General features: G+C 36.0%; 1 pseudogene; it reads right to left on the bottom strand.

The window, feature by feature from the left end:
* LOC111544783 overlaps positions 1–4,257 on the bottom strand; it is an 11,878-nt pseudogene extending 7,621 nt beyond the window's left edge.
* Between the last annotated feature and the right edge of the window lie 6,590 nt (positions 4,258–10,847).

Below are 10,847 nucleotides of genomic sequence, written 5' to 3'. Positions count from 1 at the left end.
ATAGGAACACTTTTACACTGTTGGTGGGATTGTAAACTAGTTCAACCATTATGGAAAACAGCATGGCGATTCCTCAAGGATCTAGAACTAGAAGTCCCATATGACCCAGCCATCCCATTACTGGGTATATACCCAAAGGATTACAAATCATGCTGCTATAAAGACACATGCACATGTATGTTTATTGCAGCACTATTCACAATAGCAAAGACTTGGAATCAACCCAAATGTCCATCAGTGACAGACTGGATTAAGAAAATGTGGCACATATACACCATAGAATACTATGCAGCCATAAAAAAGGATGAGTTTGTGTCCTTTGTAGGGACATGGATGCAGCTGGAAACCATCATTCTCAGCAAACTATCGCAAGAACAGAAAACCAAACACCGCATGTTCTCACTCATAGGTGGGAACTGAACAATGAGATCACTTGGACTCGGGAAGGGGAACATCACACACCAGGGCCTATCACAGATCATGGGGAGGGGGGAGGGATTGCATTGGGAGTTATACCTGATGTAAATGACGAGTTGATGGGTGCTGACGAGTTGATGGGTGCAGCACACCAACATGGCACAAGTATACATATGTAACAAACCTGCATGTTATGCCCATGTACCCTAGAACTTAAAGTATAATTAAAAAAGAAAAAAAAAAAAAAAAAAAACCGAGAACATCTCAAACCTAGGGGGAAATATCAATATCTAATTACAAGAAGGTTATAGAACACCAAGCAGATTTAAACCAAACAAGACTACCTCAAAGCACTGAATAATCACATTCCCAAAGGTCAAGAATTAAAACAAAAGATCCTTAAAAGCAGCAAGCAAAAAGAAACAAATAACATACAATGGAGATCCAATAGGTGGGGCAACAGAATTTTCAGAGGAAACCTTAGGACCAGGAGACAGTAGCACGACATATTTGAAGTGCTGAAGAAAAAAAGTTTTACCCTGGAATAGTGTGTCCAGTAAAAATATCCTTCAAACATGAAGAAGAAATAATAACTTTTCCAGAAAACAAAACAAAACAAAACAAAACAAAAAAAATATCTATTTTGTGGCATAAAAACCCAGGACATGATGTTTTAAGTAAAACACATTCTGATCAATGAATCCTATGCTCAATAAAATTGTCAGAATTTTTTAGGTTTGCCAATGCTCTGGAATTCTGTCCTTCATATCTATGCTCAAAACAACTAAAAAAATTTAGTTAAAAATATCAAAATAAAAGTAAATATTGTGTATTTGTAATAAAAAAGTGGAGAGAATTAAAGCATAGTAAAATACAGTTATATCTAAGTAATTATTTCAAATATTATTTTATAAAGAACAAAAATTTCAAGTATAGTTCTTGAAAAATGCATTATGGGAAACAGTTTTTAAACCCTGTCTCTACTAAAAATATAAAAATTAGCTGAGTGTGGTGCCACTCACCTGCAGTTCCAGCTACTTGGGAGGCTGAGGCAGGAGAATCGCTTGACCTCGGGAGGCAGAGGTTCCAGTGAGTCGAGATCATGCCACTGCACTCCAGCCTGGCGACAGAGCCAGACTCCATCTCAAAAAAAAAAAAAAAAAAAGTAATCTGTATCTAATATCTCAATTGATTTTGAAAAGTATGAAAAACGGGCAGGAGAGAAGATAGGTGATATTCTGCTAATTTCTTCAAACTGTTTAAGAGATGATTCAGTATAAACTATAATATTACTTAGATGTGAATAATTGTAGAAAAGTTTATTCTACTTATATTCTTTACCTTTTAATATTAATTACTTTAATAGTAAGTACAAATAGAATGTACTTTTTCAAATATGCATTGTGTCTATCATCTATCTTTTCCCCCAAAATAAGGAAAAAAATGAAAGAATGAAACTATCATTCAAAAGAAAAACAAGCAAACAAAAATGAGTAAGAAATTATATAGAAAAAAATATTTTTAAGAAAGTTTTTGGAAGCAGAATAAAACATATCAATTATTATAATAAATGTTGATAGGCATATTTTCCTTTAAAAATATGTTAGATTGATTTAAGAAGCAAAAGAATGTTTTTAAGAGGCAAAAAAATAGCACCATGGAAAAGCTATTACTCTTTTATTCAATATTTTTTCAGAAAGTTCTACAAAGTGAAATAAGCCATGTCCTCCAACCAATAAAGGTGATAGATATCTGACTGTCCCTATGAAAACCTCAAGACAACTTAAGAAATTGTTAGAACTAATATGGAAATTCCTTAAGATGACCAGTAATTAACTAATTTCCATTTAGTCACTTTGTTCTCTTTCCCTCTATGGAACATACTGTCTGCTGGGAATCCATAGGACATCCAGTTCTAAGCAAGATTTCACTCCAGTACGTCTGAACACTTCTACTCCCACCATTTGAGGTTTTTGCTTGTGAAGTCAACTGTGTTTGTTTCCAACTGTCAATAAACCAAGCACACTTAATATTGTAAAAGTTAATAGTGCATGAAATGTTGTATACACTATTGAACTATGAATGTGAAAGAGGATTCTTTCAATGGATATCAATGTAAATATTTTGAAATTATTTGATAAAAATGGGTTGCAAACAAACAGTAACTTACTGATGAATTAGCTAAGATGGGCAGAGTTACTATATATGTTTGAGGGAAAAGATCATAAAAATCTTGGATAATGTAGCATGCATTTCATTTCACAAGAATCTCTAAAGACACTGATATTGCAAATTGTAGACAATGATTTGGGAATGTGGTTCACATAAGAAAACTTCAGTTTGCAATGATCATCCCACACAAAACACATACACAAAAAGGCTTGATCATACATCAGAGCATTAGAGGTAAAAATGTTCATTTATATGTCTTAAGTTAAATTTTTATAATGTATGCATTTAAAAAATTAATTTCCTTGTAATTGACTTTTCAATTAATTGATCAAGCACTGACTGCTTTGGATAAAAGGGCTTTTACTATAAGTAAAACACAATAGTTTTCCCCATATCGACATAACTAGTTAGAAAATTACAATACCAAAAGTCACACAAATATAAAATATCAATACATGTAACATGTAATAACTAATACAAATTTAAGGCAATTGTTAAAGCTTTTTTGATGGTAAAACTTAATATTTTAAGAATATTATGTGTCTTCAAAATAACACACAATTTTGCTGAAAATCTGGTAAGAATTTCAAGAGAATTTGTGTATGTACATGCACATGTACTTTATAATGTGATTTTAAAGTTTATTTGGAAGAAAAATCAATTGAGAATAAGTAGATGTTAAATAAGAATATTTAGATGCATTCTCATTTAGATGTTAAATGAAAATAAGATGTTAAAGTAGATGTTAAAAAACCATTAAAATGTTAAGAAAGATGTTTCAAAAAGAACAAAAGTGAAACTTGTACTAAAAATTAAAATATTGCATAAATTATAATATTTCATAAATACATAATGTATTATAATTGCATCAGAAATGAAAAATAAGTGCAGGAATAGAGATACAGTTCCATAAAACAAAAATACCCACGAATATATGAGTCTTAAATACACAGTAAAGTCAAGATAGGATAACAGAGTGGTTCAGAGCTCTTTGCCATCAGACTACTTGTGTTCTAAGTAATCTTGGATACTTTACATAAAATCTTTATACTTCAATTTTCTCATCTATCATATGGGAATAATAAATGTACTTACCAATAGGGTTTCTGTGATGATCTGATGAAGACAAATAAAAGGCACTTAAAGCTAGTGCCTATAAACATCCACTAAATGTCAGCTCTTACTGTTTTTCAAATAATCACAGCTTTGGAATAATGGGCTAATATTTGTTGTGACATTATTTTCCTGTTACTATAAACTGAAGTTTATTTTGAATGATCAAAATTTATATTCTCAAAAAGTGAAATCATAAAGGTAATAGAAGACTGTATAGTTAAGGACAAAACTAAGACTTCATTGCAACAAGCTTAATTATTAGAAGGTAGAATCCACCTTGCAATCTTTGGTTCTTGGATTTTGCACTTTTAATATATATCAATTGCTTTGCAATTTAGTCATCGACATTGCAAAAATATGCGCAGAAAAGACAGATTAGTTGGACAATTCTGTTGCAGTGTCTGAAACAAATACCCAAACTCTGTCTGGGTCTAAACTTGTAGGAGAGGGAGGCAATCTCTTATGAACTGAGAGTTGAGAAGTCTCCAAAAATATCTGCCTCAGTGTCCCCCTAAAGGCACTGACACTGTGAAGGAATTTCTTGCTAAGCATTCCTACAAGAAAACGCACACGCTTTAAAGTCTCCCCACCTGCGTTTAATCCTGACTCTGCCCCCGCCAGGTCTCTGGCTTTGGGAAATTTACTCAGTAAATAAAGCTCACAAAGCAGTTTTCTTAGGTATCTTGCAGAGTTTAGTGTGAATATTAGTAAAAAAAATAATAAGGAAAGTGCCCTGTGCTGCGCCTAGCTTTTCTTTCCTGAAACGTTTTTTATTGCCAAATACACGTAACAGAAAATGTACCATCTTAAGCATTTTAAGCGCAGTTCAGCAGTGTTAAGTACATTTATATTCTTGTGCAACCATCACCTCGCTACCATCTGTCTCCAGAACTCTTTTCATCTTGCGAAACTGAATCTCTAAACTGTTAAACAATGACTCCCATTTCTCCCTATCCCCAGCCTCTGGCAATCACTGTTCTACTCTGTCTCTATAATTTTGACTACTTTAGGGTCCTCATATAAGCGAAATAATACAGTTTTTATCTTTTTGTGACTGACTTATTTTGCTTAGTATGTTTAGCTTTTAATAGGGGTTCACCCCTTCCCAGTCCCTTACCCTCTCCAATCACTTGAATACTATCTTATCTCCTTGAAATCACGGAAACTCCCTCAGCCTGACAACCTTTTTGTCCTTTCATTTTCTTAGCTAATTTCTGAAGCTTGCAGCTCAGGATTCAGCTCAAAAATTAGTTATCTAGAAAGCGTCAGTAATTCTCACCTTCCTCTCACCTTCAGGATAAAGCGTTCCTCCTATGAACTACTATAGAACTGCGCATGTTTCTCAATTACAAAACTGTTAGCCCTGCATCAGGCTAATTGCTGACAAGTGAGCAAGCAGATAAGCAAGGAAGCTAGCCAGCCTTTATTGAGCACTTTATATGCTGAAATCATATTCTCTGTAGGGGAATATGAAATAAAATTATATTTTAAAAAGTCTGTGTTGGCCAGGCACAGTGGCTCACACCTGTAATCCCAGCACTTTGGGAGGCCGAGGCGGGCGCATCAAGAGGTCAGGAGTTTGAGACCAGCCTGACCAACATGGTGAAACCCCGTCTCTACTGAAAACACAAAAATTAGCTGGGCGTGGTGGTGTGTGCCTTTAATCCCAGCTACTCAGAAGGCTGAGGCAGGAGAATTGCTTGAACCTGGGAGACAGAGGTTGCAGTGAGCCGAGATTGCACTACTGCACTCCAGCCTGGGTGACAGAGCGGGACTCCGTCTAAAAAAAGGAAAATAAAAAAAAAGAAAGGTTCTTGTCCTCAGTCATATAAAGGAGATCTGACATTTAATGAAATCTGGGGAAAAATCTTCTAAATCAAGATTTTTAAAATTATCTTTTTAGAAAATTAGATATAAAATACTCCTCCCAAATAGAACAATACATAGGTAGATCAACAGATAGATAGATAGACGAATGGATAGATAGATCCATAGATAAATACAGCAATGCCTAAAAACATAGGTAGATACAAAGATGCATATATACATAGTCAAGCACATTTGGGAAACACTAAAAATTCTATCTCTTTGTGATCCACAATGATATTAGCATTAAAAGCCTCTGAGAATTATGTATTATACATGAGAAATATGTATAAATTTAACTCTTTTAAAAAAATTTATTTCTGTATGAAATGTTTTTTTCACACAGTTCAACTAGCATTTCATAAAAGTCTCTTTAGATGCTGTAAAAAGCATTTCAGATATAATAATAAGTTACATCGTGATATTTAGGCAGTATCTAAGCTATCTTTATGTGTTAATTCAGTTACACTTCACAGCAACACCATGGGACAGGTAATATTTTAATGTCTTTCTTGCAAATAAAGAGCTGAGGTCCCAAAAGATTAGGTAACTAGTCCAAGATCAAACAGCTGGTCAGTGGTGGAGTTGAGATTTAAGCTGAAGCATATTGAATGTAGAAAATGAAGACCTGAGTTTGGGCTCTATTGGGTAAATCACAATAAAGGTTCATTTTTTTCATCTGGGAAGTGTGGATACCCAATCCATCATGTTATCTGAGTTATTCAATTCTTTTTCAATAGACCTTTAAGGGCTCCCTACAGTTGAAAGCAGAGATTGGCAAACTTTTGTTACAAAGGGCCAGATTGTAAATATTTTAGGTATCATGGACCAAATCAGTTACTTGAACATAATTTGTCTTCCTCTCTTTCTCCCTTTCCTCTCTTCCTCCCTCCTTTCTTTCTCTTTCTTTTCTTAAAAATGTAAAACATATTCTTTGTTAAATGGCTGTAAAAAGGAGGCTGAATTTTAACTTTAGGTTTAACTTGCCTACCCTTGCTATAAAGTATTAAACAGTATAAGTTAATATCAGTCAGAAAAAAGAAGAGCCAATTCGTTGTTAAACAGTAAAGTGTCTGAAGCTTGTTCCTTAAACCTCTTTGCAATTCACTTCATTTCATCAGCCATCAAAGAAAATTTATACCGGCAAACTTTTTTTTCAGAAATGCTAAAAGTTTCTGCCATAGATGATTAAGGGAACTCGTTCAGAATGCTTTCCTGCCCTATATATCACGTTCTTAAAGGATAAAATGCAATAAGAATAGATGGGCTCTTGATGTGTAAAATCTTCTAGAAATATTTTAACAAGTGAATAGAAGGTAATGACCTTGAAACAGCTACATAGGAATGAAAAAGACAGCCGGGCACGGTGGCTCACGCCTGTATCCCAGCACTTTGGGAGGCTGAGGCAGGTGGATCACCTGAGGTCAGGGGTTTGATACCGTCCTGGCCAACATGGTGAAACCCGGTCTCTACTAAAAATACAAAAATTAGCCGGGCGTGGTAGCAGGCGCCTGTAATCCCAGCTACCCGGGAGGCTGAGGCAGGAGAATCTCTTGAACTCAGGAGGAGGAGGCTGCAGTGAGCCGAGACTGTGCCAGTGCACTCCAGCCTTGGTGAACAGAGCAAGAACAACAACAAAAAAGCCGGGCGCAGTGGCTCACGCCTGTAATCCCAGCACTTTGGGAGGCTGAGGCAAGCGGATCACGAGGTCAAGAAATCCAGACTATCCTGGCCAACATTGTGAAAGCCCGTCTCTACTAAAAATACAAAAATTAGCTGGGCGGGTGGCACACACCTGTAGTCCCAGCTATCCTGGAGGCTGAGGCAGGAGAATCTCTTGAACCCCGGAGGCGGAGGTTGCAGTGAGCTGAGATCGCGCCACTGCACTGTGGCCTGGCGACAGAGCGAGACTTGGTTTCACAAACAAACAAACAAACAAACAAAAAAGCAAACAAACAAAAAACAACAAAAAAGGGAAGAGTAGGCTGGTGTGCAGGAAAAGAGGGAGGTTTTCAGAAAGCTGTGCTTGGGATACAGCAAAAGAAAGAAGGATACCAAGAAAGTAAGAATACCACGGAATTATCCTAAACCAGTCTCCTGCATGGGAAGACCAGCCTCCATTTCTGCACACCCCTTTTTACTCAGAGGCGATTCTCTGATTTAGCCTGATTTATCCACATAATTTTGTGCCCTATATGATGTCTCTTTTAACTAATGACCCTCCAAAGAGAAGAAATTTCCCTAGTGGCTTTTCTCAAGTCAAATCCAACTGAAATCGTATTTCAGAGAAAAGTCCTGGGTTAATAAACTGGAACAAAGTTAGTAGGCAACTCTTCATGTGACAATCACAGACAACCACCATCTGGAGTCCATGGAGAGATCCCCTCCCTGTTATGTAGTTTTGTATTAGGAGTCCTTGTTTTTATGAATATTATATTTATAATGTAATATTATGTTCCTATTTATATTTATAATTTAAGGTCCCACGAAGCGTATGGCTTGGTTTATTATTCATTCGTGTGCATTTGCTTGCTGCCTTTGCCATGAGCAAGCGCATTATTTCTGGATACATCCCAACTAAGTAGTCACGGTTCTTTCAGCTTCTATCACCAGCTTTTATCAGTCAGATTATAAATATGTCTCTATTAGCTGTGGGGAATCTAGTTTCTGTCTCCTGTCACTACTGGGGATGTTAACTCCTCATTCTCTACTGGGATTGAAATTCTTATCCCCATTGACTATTTCTGTTTTCAATATTCCATAGTCTTCTAAATGTAGTCATCAGTAATCACTGTGGTTTCAATTCTATTTCCGGTTTTCAGAAATTTTAATATTATTTTGACTCTGGTGGTTACATAAAGTTTATTTTTTCCCATTATTGGAATGTGTTTAGAGTAGAATTAGAAGGTTTCCTGTACATTCATTTTATTTTCTCTATAAAAGAAACTGATCCTAGAATTTGTCCTATTAAGAATACCACAAAAAGGCCGGGCGCGGTGGCTCAAGCCTGTAATCCCAGCACTTTGGGAGGCCGAGACGGGCGGATCACGAGGTCAGGAGATGGAGACCATCCTGGCTAACACGGTGAAACCCCGTCTCCACTAAAAAAATACAAAAAACTAGCCGGGCAAGGTGGTGGGCGCCTGTAGTCCCAGCTACTCGGGAAGCTGAGGCAGGAGAATGGCGTGAACCCGGGAGGCGGAGCTTGCAGTGAGCTGAGATCCGGCCACTGCATTCCAGCCTGGGTGGCAGAGTGAGACTCCGTCTCAAAAAAAAAAAAAAAAAAAAAAAAAAAAGAATACCACAAAATTAAGCATTTTCCCCAAAAAACATTGAGAAGTCTAACATATGCTTAAGCCTCCTCTTTTCTAAGAATATATTTTCTCCATTTACTTTCCAATGAGGATCTCAACTAAAACTCTGCTACCCAAAAGGTGGCATAAGGATCAGTGTAATCCGGGAAATGTTTGTTGCTGGTTTGATAAAAGATATGCATGGAAATTGAGAATAAGTTTCAAAGCTTTTAGAGCCATTTGACATTGCCACACCACTGACCCAGCAATCTTCCCTCTCATGTTGTTGAATATATACCAGTTCTGGTGTGGCCACACTTCTGTGTGATGAATCTCATCTAGCATAGACGGGATAGTGGAATGAGCCATAGAACACATTAAGTTGTATGATATTTTAAGGTTAGCTTGTCAAATGTAATCTAAAATTATACAAATATTTGAGAAAATGAGAGGGTTTTTTTGCCTGTGTGTATATAGCTTTTAATAAACAGCTTTGAAAAATGCTATATATATAGATAGCATTTTATTTTATTTTGTTTTATTTTACTTTAAGGTCTGGGATACTTGTGCTGATCATGCAGGTTTGTTACATAGGTATACATGTGTCATGCTGGCTTGCTGCACCCATCAACCTGTCATCTAGGTTTTAAGTTCCACATGCATTAGATATCTGTTCTAATGCTCTCCCTCTCCTTTCCCCCAACCCCTTGACAGGCCCCAGTGTGTGATGTTCACCTCCCTGTGTCCAAGTGTTCTCATTGTTGAACTACCACTTGCGAGTGAGAATATGAGGTGTTTGATTTTTCTGTTCCTGTGTTAGTTTGCTGAGGATGATGGTTTCCAGTTTCATCCATGTCCCTTCGAAGGACATGAACTCATTCTTTTTTATGGCTGCATAGTATTCCATGATGTATATGTGCCACATTTTCTTTATCTAGTCTATCATTGATGGGCATTTGACTTGGTTCCAAGACTTTGCTATTGTAAATAGTGCTGCAATAAACATACATGTGCATGTGTCTCAGAAGCACGATTTGACCCAGCAATCCCATTACTGGGTATATCCCCAAAGGAAAATTAAAGCATTTAAAATTTTTTTTAAGTGTTGCTTTTATAGTACTTAATTTTTAATAAAAAATTATAGCTAAATTAGAAAAGCAAAGTCTATATACTTTTTAACTTAAAAAATTGAAGTGTAGTTTTCATACTGTGAAATACAGTATACGTTTCAATTATATTTGACAAATGCCTGCATTCATGTAACCTACATCTTTACCAAGATTTCATTGCCCCAGAAAGTTCCCCTGTGTCCCTAGCTGGTCAATACCTGCCCTGAAACACAACACTTCTTTCTTTCTTTCTTTCTTTCTTTTCTTTGAAATTACAGGTTAGCTTTGACTGCTACTGAACTTCATGCAGATTGAGTCATACAGTGTATACTCCTTTGTTGTCTGGATTCTCTCATTAGATTTATCCACATTGTTGGATGTATCTGCAGTTCACTCTTTGCATTGCTGAACAGTATTTCATTGTATGAGCATACTGAAATTACTGATCTGTTCTGTGGAAAAACATTTGTCCTGGCTAAATACTTTCTGGAGTCAAATTTCTGGCTAAATACTTGTCCTAGCTAAATACTTTCTGAGTCAAATTTCTGGATCATAGAACTAAAGGATTTTTAATTTTATAAGAAGCTTCATATTGCCTTACACTTTTATCATCAGTGTATTAGAGTTCATTTGCTCCACATTCTAGCCAGCATTTAGTGTTGGCAGTCCTTTAAATTTTAGACATTCTAAAATCACATTATCATTGTGGTTTTAATTTTTATTTCCCTGAATAATAATGTTGAAAATTTTTTTAATGGAAATATGGGGCATGAGTATGTCTTTCTTTGCAAAGTATCTGGTCAATGTTTTGCGATTTTAAAAAAGTATGCTGTTTATCTTTTCATTAACTACTTATCAATATTCTCTACATATT

The sequence above is a fragment of the Piliocolobus tephrosceles genome, chromosome 13, assembly GCF_002776525.5.
Source record: "Piliocolobus tephrosceles isolate RC106 chromosome 13, ASM277652v3, whole genome shotgun sequence".
Classification (NCBI taxonomy): Eukaryota; Metazoa; Chordata; class Mammalia; order Primates; family Cercopithecidae; genus Piliocolobus; species Piliocolobus tephrosceles.
This window is presented reverse-complemented; position numbering and strand designations above follow the sequence as displayed.